The following is a 10,789-nucleotide window of genomic DNA, read 5'->3' on the forward strand; positions in this document are numbered from 1 at the left end:
AAGCACGAAGTGAGTTGAGAAATGCATCAGTTGATAAATCATCAAGCAACTCTATATGTACTGCACGAGAGCACAAACATGTGAAAAGCAGTCCATAGCGTTTTAGTTCTTTCCTTCCCTCTTTAATATAGAACGGACCGAAACAATCCATCCCACAATATGTAAAGGGAGAAGTTGTCTCCATTCTTTCGCTAGGCAGGTTTGCCATCTTTTGTTCTTCTGTTCGACGTCTGAATTTCCTGCATTTGACACAGTTGTAAATAAACGATGATACTGCTTGACTACAGCCGAGAATCCATAGGCCATTAGATCTCAGTTCGTTTATGGTCATGCCACGCCCTTGATGTCTCACTTGCTGATGATAATGATCAATCAGTAACTTGGTGATGTGGCTGGTCTTTGGTAAGATAACCGGATGTTTGATGTGTGGATGTAGAGATGCATGTCCTAATCTACCTCCCACTCTGAGGATGCCCTTGTGGTCCAGGAAGGGATTGAGACGATACAATCTGCTTGCTTTGTCTTTAGTGGTTAACTCCTTTTGGGACTGAAGTTCTTTGACTTCTTTGGAGAAGACTAATCCTTGTACTATGGCAATGATTGTAAGCTCAGCTTCTTGCCTTTCTTCGAGACTTGTAGCTTTATTGGTTCTCTTTATTGAGCCTTTAAACTCCTTTACAAATCTGGTAAGTCTTGCAATAGCTTTAGTTAGTCTTGTCCAGCTGGAGAATTTCAGGAAGCGTTCTGCCAGCGAATTCACTGTTGTTAAGGTCTGATGTACAAGAACTTTGCGTATTTCTGGGTCCTCTGTATCAAGTTCTCCCACCTTTATCTCTCCACTGGGAAGTTGATCTTGCCAGAGAAAACTTGGACCACAAAACCAGTTGGAAGCAATGAGCTCTTTAGATTTGAGTCCTCGAGACGCATGGTCAGCGGGGTTGTCTTCTGATGCGACATACTTCCATTGTGTTGGTTTAGTACTTTCCTTGATGCGCTGGATACGGTTCGCTACGAAGACATGAAAACGCCTTGCTTCATTGCTTATATATCCTAAGATAACTTGTGAATCCGTCCAGAAGAATTCTTGAACATTTTCCAACTCTAGTTCTCCTTTGAGCAGGTCACTTATGCGCACTGCTACTACTGCTGCAGACAACTCCAGTCTTGGCACAGTGGTTACCTTGGTGGGTGCTACTCTGGACTTGGCAATGACAAGTGAGCAGTGGATTTGTCCTGATCTACTGATTGCTCTTAGATATGTACAGACACCATATCCTGCAACACTTGCATCTGAAAAATAGTGGAGTTCATATCTCTGAACTTCTTCAAAATCGGCTGGAAGGTAGCAGCGATCAATCTTGACATTAGCAAGGTTCTTGAGATCTAGAAGCCAGGACTCCCATCGTGGCTTGAGCTCATCTGAAAGTGGTTCGTCCCAGTCGGTCTTGTCACGACACATTTGTTGCAGTATTTGCTTGCCAAGTAGAACGAAAGGTGCCACAAATCCAAGTGGGTCGTAGATGGAGGCCACAGTTGACAAGTCTCCTCGTCTGGAGAGTGGACGCTCATTCACAACTACTCGAAACTGGAATTGGTCTGAGGCAACCCCCCATTTAACACCTAGGGCTCTTTCGATCGGTTGCTCGCCCAGGGCTAGATCTTGGTTTCTTACCGTCTCTACACAATCTTCCTTAGGGAGAGAGTCAAGAACTTGTGGGCTATTGGAAACAAACTTGTGCAGTCTCAATTTTCCAGTACTGCAGAGTTTTTTCGCCTCATGGACTAGACTAATAGCCTCTTCTTCTGAGTGGAAACTGATGAGACCATCATCCACATAAAAGTTTCTTTCAATGAATCTTATAGTTGCTTCACTGAACTGGCCTTGACCTTGCGCCGCAATGTACTTGAGGCCAAAGTTTGCACAGGCTGGTGAAGAGGCGGCTCCGAACAAATGGACTCGCATTCGGTAGACTGATGGACTTAAGTGAAAGTCTCCGTTGTCCCACCACAGGAAACGGAAGTAGTCTTGATCTTCGGCTCTGACTCTGAACTGATAAAACATACGTTCTATGTCGCACATCACTGCCACTGGACCCTTGCGAAAGCGGCACAAGACACCTATCAGGGTGTTTGTTAGATCTGGTCCTGTGAGCAGGTGATCGTTTAATGACATGCCTTCATATTTCGCTGAACAATCAAACACTACTCTTATTTTCCCAGGTTTTTGGGGATGGTACACCCCATGGTGTGGAATGTACCAGGCAAGGCTTTTGTTCAATTCTTCAGGTGGAACCCTCTCTGCCTCTCCACGTTCAATTGTTTCGTTCATGAATTTTGTGTAGTCTTTGTGATATTGTTTGTCCCTTTCAAGTCTTTTCTTTAGACATTTGAGTCGGTGTTCTGCACAGCTCTTATTGTTTGCCAGACTTGGTCTGTCCTCTTTAAATGGCAAAGGTAGCTCACAAAATCCATCTGCTCTCATTTTAACTCCTTCCTCCATTATAGAAATGAAGCGCAGATCCTCTTGAGAGAAGTGAGAATCTTCCACCTTTCTATCGTTGAAGTCAGACTCAAGGATTTTAATCACATCTGGTGGTGTGACTACTTCTTTGACTTGTGTGCGACAAATGTAATGGACTTCATTTGGTAACTGATCTGATGACTGGCTAGGTGTCACTTCTTTGACAATGATCCTATGGCTGCTTCCAATAGAATCACCATAGTCAACACAAGGGTCAGCACCACCAACTATTGTCCAGCCCAAGTCTGTTCTTTGTGCGAATGGCTCATTGTCTTTTCCTGACACAACTTCTCTGGGTAACAGTGCTTGTGAACAGTTGTAACCTATGAGCAGACCAACATCGCATTCTATGAGAGGGGCGATCTCTTCTGCAAGGTGCTCTAGGTGGGGCCATGCTCTTGCCGTCTTAGGAGTTGAGATGTGATTTAGATTGGCAGGAATAAACTCTCTTGTATATGTTACAGGAAGAGGGATTCTCTTTGAGGAATAAAAGCCTCTGACTTGCAGCCCTGACAGCTTTTCACTTGAAATGACTGTATCTCTGGCTGACAGTGTAGAAAGCTTTAACTGTACATGTTTCTTTTCAGAATCCAGAGCATCTGCCTTTTCTTGTAGAATGAATGTTGTGTCGCTCTGACTGTCTAAAAGGGCATACAGCAGGATTTCGTGTTCTGGTTCGCTTGTTGTGGATAACCAAACTGGACTAATTGTGGATGTGAGGTTACTGCTGTTGTTTTGGACTACACGGTGCGATGTTGCCTCGTTTGGTGCTTCTTTATTTTGTTTGATTTCTTTTGTGTCATTTGTGCTTTTGCTTTCCTTTTGTTCCTTCTCGCTTTCTTTGTTCTTTCTGATTTCCTTGTCCCGTTCTTCATGTAAACAGGTTGGGTGTTTTCCTTTGCATGTGTCACAAACACTTCTCTTTCCACATTTCTTTGAATGATGTCCAGAGTTGAGGCATCCGAAACATAGTCCTTTCATTTGTACGAACTTGACTCGTTCCATTATTGGCTTGTCTATGAATTTTCGACATGTGTGAATGCTATGGTATAATCTTTCACAGAAGACACATTTCTTCGTATTTGATTTCTCTTCTGCACTGCTTGCCAGTACCTTAGCTCCAACACTTCGAGTCTTTGTAGGCTTAACCCTCTCCGAGTCACTTCCCTTGAGAGCATGGAGTGACGTTACTGGGTTGCACGCTATCTTGGCTTCTCTTGTGATGAAGTCGACAAAGTTACTGAATGTTGGAAAAGAACCTTGCTGCTCTTCAACCTCAATGACTTTCCTATTCCATCTAGCTGTTAGCCAATCAGGAAGCTTGCTTAACATTTTCTGATTTTCGCTGCAATCATTTAGAACTTCAAGATTCTTGATTTGTAGCATGGCAGCTTCACAGCCTCTGAGAAAGTCTGAGAACTCTTGTAACTCAGCACTGTCCTTTGTTCCAATCTTTGGCCATGTTGTTAGCTTATCTCTGAAGGCTTTGGCAATTACAAATGAACTTCCATATCTCTCCTCCAGAGTGTCCCATGCTGCATAGTACGCTGCATCTGTACCAAGCAGGAAGTAACTCTCGACAGCTCTTCTGGCTGGTCCACCAACATACTTGCGGAGATAGTAAATCTTTTCATTCACTGGAATGTTTTTCCTGTCTATTAGTGTCTGAAATGACATTTTCCAATCTTTGTACTTGAGAGGGTCGCCATTGAAAACAGCTGGCTCTGGTACTGGTAGACGGCTTATGTTAATGGACTCTGCTAACGCTTTAGCTAGTGCTGTGGTGCTATCTTCTTGTGTAGCATTAGTTGTAAGATGCCACCTTGTGGTCTGTTGTGGAGCAGAAAACTGTTGCAGATTTGCAGTGGGTTGTGATGGTGCGAGCTGACGTTCAGGCAGACTTACTGGTTTAGGAGCAGCTTTTCTATCTTTATCATTGTCGTGTAGGAGGTCTGAGATTTCTTCGTCTGAGTTAACTTCTGGCTCATACACTTTCAGTCGTGCTTTGGCAGCATTCATTTTCTTTATAGTTTCAAGACGTTCTAGCTCTCTTCGCTTCTGTTCTAATGCTTTTAGTTTTTCAGCATTTGCTGCTTCTTGTTTTGCTAATCTTTGTCGGTTTTCTACTTCAAGGTTTTCAAGCTCATTTCTTTCGCGATCCATTTCCTCCATAACTTTCAGAGTGGCTTCAGTTGCAGCTAGTTCCGCTGCTGCTTCTTGTTTCTTTATAGACAACCTGCTTGAACTTGAACATGTACTTCTTGAGCTTTTGGATTTTTGGGACGCTGCTGAGATGAATACTGAACCGGCTTCACTCCAGCGAGTTGATCTCTTTGCTGGATCTTTTACATTTCCTTCTTCTGCAAGACATTCTTGAGCTTGTTGTATGAGCTTCTGAGAAACAGCATCACATGTGTCCACTCTGCGACGAGTGTCTCCATCTGGAGTTTCATGACTGCGTAGCTTGTCATAGGCTTGTTTTACTTCTGCTGAGGTATGTTGGATCTGGACAATGTGATCATATAATCTCATACTGACAGGTGCTTCAAGTGCTCTTTTAACTTGTTTTGCAGCAGCTTTCCATTCATCATAGCTTGCCTTAAAGCGTGTTTGAAGCTTATTCACTTTCTCTTCATACAGTGCTTGGCCTTTTTCAGTGAGTTTCCTAACTCTTTGGCTTTTCCTCAAGCTCTCTTCTTTAGCAGCTTGACATGTGCTTGGCTCTTGAGGGCTTGTGTCCAGAATTTCATAATCAGGACTTAATTGTTGCTGCAACTCCACAGCTTCAGTGTCACATTCTTCTTGATCAGCCATGTCACTATTCTAGTGTGTTTTAGACTTTGTTATGTGTGACCTTAACTCAATTAAGTGATATCACACTACTAAATATGCTTATAAACTTAAATTGCTTCTTTCTTTAAAGATAAACTTAAATGTGTCAAACACCTTAAAATAAGAAATATACTTTTCACTTGTTATAAAATAAAAAACAAATGACCTTCAATATAAAACAAAAAATTAAATAGTAAAAACTTCACCCTTAAATAACTAAATTAGCAAAAATACTTGTACTTAACTTCAAATAAGGTTAGTAACAGTCACCTTATATTAAACAACCAATAATTTAAACTTGCACTTAGATTTTTGGCCACTGCACTTTACATTACAACTTTAAGCACTTAATAGAGTCCCTTTAAAGTTAGCAAGGTTAATCTACTTCTTCACATTTAACTTGTTTTAAATGCTTTACTACTTCTTAGCTTAACCACGCTGCACTCTTGGACCCCGGATGGCGCTGATTTGGGCTTTATGTGTATGCAGTCCCGTCTTTCCTTTGAAGCTTGAGAGCGACGTCACCACTTAACGAGCTGCTCATTTACGGCTCCGCTGCGACTGGCACTGCTGTCCTCTCCTCCAGCACGAAACAGGCTGAGTTCTGACTGTTACTCCCCTCGAGTTGAATTAAAGGCTCAGGTCGTTCTTGGTTTTAACAGACATTTATTTGGACACGAGTCTTCAACATGTCTTGTACATGCTAGTCTTTTAGCCTTTTTTATGTCCCAACAATGCCGTCAGAACTATGAAAGAAAATACACAAACTTAAATTAACCCTCTAAAAGAGATGTTTTACACATAATAATAAACAAAAAAATACATACAAACGAATAAATAAAGTGCACATTTCCACCAGCAAGTAAATACACTTAATTGGCTAATTATACATTAACACACGATCACGTAACAAACGTTCACATATGGAAGCCAGTTAAGACGATAAAACACATACCTCATTGGCCTCTCTGACTCAAGAGGAATAAACTTGGAGGGTTACAGCTTCTTTTAAACAAAAACTTGATATCTCTTCTTAGCACCACATATGCTTAACTCTTACAGACATGGGTTACTAGTACGGCACCTCGTGCAGCTCTTCTTACAGGTAGTGCACCGGAAACTATTCTGATAGCAACATTTAAATAATTCCCAAGCGGAACAAAAAATAAAAAATAAGTGGATTCCCCCTTTTCTAAGGTTTTAGCTGAATAATATGAAATTAATTGACATGTATTAACAAAAATATATTACTTATCTATTCTAATGATTATTCTGAACATTTTAACTATTAATTGACCTTTTAAATGTAAAGTGCATGTAATAAATGAAATATATGAGAAGTTGCATCTGACGGCAGCTACATCTTACAATTGTTAAAGAACTGTATGGACTGACTGTAAAATAAGAATGAAAATTTGAATTTGTTCAAATTCCAATTCCCCAAAAATAATAATAATAATAATGGTTATTACCCATATGGGTATAATAGCAGGGACCCATAATCAGCCCACATGGGGCCCAGCTAGTGTGGGCCCCAGATGGGAGAAACCTGGGATGCCCAAGTAGGTTTTAGCTAGGGCCCATGTGAAGCCCACCTTCAGCCCATCTGGGCTTGCCCACATGGGGCCACCATGGAACCCCCGGACAAAATTAACTGCCCATATCCATCCCTTATGGGCCCCACATGGGTGTGTTGACAGGGTACGGGGACTTTGATACATAGATTGAGGAACCCGCTCAAAACTATTCTTTATTCACCGATTTATATCCCTTTTGAAACACTAACAGTTTAGCTCCGTTCAGCAAACAGTGACTGAGATAGCGTTTGAGACACTGGAACACGCAGTGAAATCAAATCAGCTATAAAACAAGGCATTACACAAATGAGGAACACGCTCAATTTCTACCTTATTGTACGTTCTCAGATGTTTACTTTTAAGTTCACTTACTGCTGTTAACAACGGGGAGACGGACTTGAGTTAAAGTCTCCTCTAGTTCCTTTCATTCAAGCGGGAGGGCGCGCGCTGCTTACGTCACGCAAACACACACACACATACTCAGGTCTCGCATGCTTCTCATCTTTCATTCCTTTAGCAAAATCAAAGATTAAATAACTTGGTTTATGCTCACAATTTAGATTAAACTGCCCGCATTTTTCTCCACCATTATAATGTAAGGGAAACAGGTCCATTTAGCTCAAAGGGAATCATTTAAGATTTTAAAGGGAATTTGAACAGAATCACTGTTTCACGGCTGGTCACGGAGACGCGCCTGCGATTCAGTGAACCAGCCGTTTAACATCAAATCTGCGCTGGATATTAATATCCAAACTATAGTGAAACACTATCAATTATCACAGTAACAAGATCGGCAGTTTAAGACATTAACTTGTAAGCACAAAACACAAGATACTTCTCTTTTCAATATGAATAAGGCTTTATTAGATAAATCTAAGACATATAAACTAATCTAACACATAAACGCACGCACACACACATTCACACAAGTTGCAGGAAGATCGAAAGTTAGGGAAAGATGAGTTTAAGAGAATGGAAATATGGGATCCCAAGTTTACAGCAATACGTTAAATTGCATAGACATGAACAACCATCAATCACGTAATTAGCCCTTGCATTGAGTTCCTCAATGTGACTAAAATTATATTAGATACACCAGCACAACAAATATCTGGGGATACGTTGCCTTTGTTTCCTGTGAAAGGGACTCCCGTTGAAAGGGCTATCCCGGTGTCGCTGATTGGCTGGAAGTTCAGTAGTGAAGTGACGTCTTGGGAAGCCCGTGGTTGTTGGGCGTTGGCTGAAAGTGCAGAGTCGTGTGCGCTGGTCGAAGTTGAACGGGCATCCGAGGTCAGGCGTCGGAGACTCGACGTTACAAAACTTAACTCAGAACACGAAACTCTCAAACGGAAAATAAAAGAAATAAAGTTTGACGAGACTAGGTTGTGTTCCTTCTCATCGTGGCATAGTAGCAGCAGGCAGGCACGCTGGAACCGCGCTCAAAGAACAATGATGACTAACCGCATGGCAGTTTACCTGTCAATCAGAAGCACTAGACTCAGTGGGTGGTTTTCGTCGGGTGTGAATGACAACGCGTAAATTGACAGACACTGTAGACCTGAGAGTCGAGAGATATTTATTTATTTATTTAAATTCTAATATAAATTACTTTATTGGGCATGAAAACTCATTGATGGCATGGTGGCAATAAAAACATTCGGAGCTTTACTGAAAACATCCGGGGCTCCAGCCCCCTTAGCCCACCCCTAACGCTGCCCCTGGGAAGATGTAATTGTGGGCCTGAAACTCCTCTCCTGTCATTAGCCGCATCTCCAGTGTCGGGCCAGGGCTTAAACAACATCGAATAGTTTACGGTTGCGCAGCACAGTCTTTAATAGTAAATAACAAAGTACAGCAAAAAAAAAAAAAAATATATATATATATATATATATTTAAAATAACTTTTTTCCCTATTTGAATATATTATTTTATATTTATATTTTTATATTTAAAAAAAAAAAGTAATTTATTCCTGTGATCAAAGCTGTATTTTCAGCATCATTACTCTAATATAGTCAAACAAAAGTGCTTAATTCTGAAAGAAAGGCATTTAATGAAGTGGAAATCATTTCCATGATTTAATTACATTCATTCAAAGAATAGCTTTTGAGTGTTAATAAATTAAAACTTTACCATACTCTAATGGTGGAAACAACACACAACAAATGATAACAGGTGCAAATGTAACAGGTTTACTCTGGTTGTGTTTTGTTGTTCTCAATGAAGACAATGCGGCTGGAGGAGGTCTCAGGATGTTTTATTCTGCAAAAAGCAGGTCTGCAGAAACACACAGAGCACAATTAAACTTTTTTTTTTGGGATACACCTTCTCTCCCCTTCAGTCTGCCCGTACAGCATGGAGGAAGCAGCACTCTCATTTGAAGAGCGAGAGACAGCACAACCGACCTCGTCAGCAGCATATGTGCTTCTCAAGATCTTAATTTACTCAATTAACAGTTACAAAATATAAGACATCAACAAAAAAAGATAAAATTAAATAAATCACAAAAACATGTCATCATTATATGGCATATGAAATAATTTAAAATATAGATTCCTCACCACTTATTCATAACAGTGAATAAATGAAATGGAGAAAAAAAATGTCAAAAATGACATTTTACACACAAAAAAATATATATAAATTTTGACAACATCACGTTTGAATACAGACCTCACTCTTTTTTGGATTTATCAAACTCATAAACTTCATAAACATTTCAAACATTTCTCAATGTATGAACACAATAAACAACGAACATACCTGCAGAAACACACAGAGCACAATTAAACTTTTTTTTTGGGATACACCTTCTCTCCCCTTCAGTCTGCCCGTACAGCATGGAGGAAGCTAGTAAGCAAAACCAATCTCGGTAAAATGTTCAAAATGCAATTCATTGCATTAAATTTGATGACATCACAGTCTTACATTACACTTAAACATTATTTATTTCATGAAATTAATCGATGACATCATTTACACTTGGAGGAATGTCCTTACCAGCACTCTCATTTGAAGAGCGAGAGACAGCACAACCGACCTCGTCAGCAGCATATGTGCTTCTAAAGATGGCGCTGTAGGCCAATCGCACGAGGTATCATGTGCGTCACCAATATGTGCCCCATACAAGACAGTATTCTGCATGAACGGTTCCTACTATAATTAATTATGTACATTATGCCCCATAATAACTCCAAATAAAAATATGAAGCACAAAAACATAAGTTTTGATGAAGTTCATAACAATATTCATATTTGAACCAGCTACATTCTCCCCGCTGAACTTCATAAAACTTGTTCAATAAGGATAAACAGCCAATCTAAAAGCCACAAACAGAATAACTCAACTGACAATCAATACAAATCAATACAGCAACATATGCTTCCCAGCATACAGGGAAAGTGACCCAAGCAGGGTGATCAGGCCTACTAAGAGAACACTTGAAAACAGGGTGCCCCAAACACCACCATTATGATTTCAATGCGACAGCTACTGTTAAATGTGTCTGAAAGACTTCTGAATGTTGGCATTCTCAACTCGAAGTAACAAATAACCTCAAAAAAAAAAACATTGCATGATCAATGTAATATCTTAATCATCTTATGACAATAAAGACCTGGTAACGCCATTAACTGAATTGTTCATCTTCATGTTTTGGGTCATGTTCTGAATCAACCTGTTCACAGGTTTCACAAGCCTGCCAAATCTGGTTCTAACTTGAGTCACCACCTGATTTGGGAGTGAATCCACAGGATCAGAGATCTGAACATCAACTGAACCTCCCATAGATGGAGAGATCACGGTGTCGCAAGTCATTCCTGAATTACTTGAATGATCAGAAACATCACATTCCATAAG

Source organism: Carassius auratus, unplaced genomic scaffold (assembly GCF_003368295.1).
Source record: "Carassius auratus strain Wakin unplaced genomic scaffold, ASM336829v1 scaf_tig00005797, whole genome shotgun sequence".
Taxonomy (NCBI): domain Eukaryota; kingdom Metazoa; phylum Chordata; class Actinopteri; order Cypriniformes; family Cyprinidae; genus Carassius; species Carassius auratus.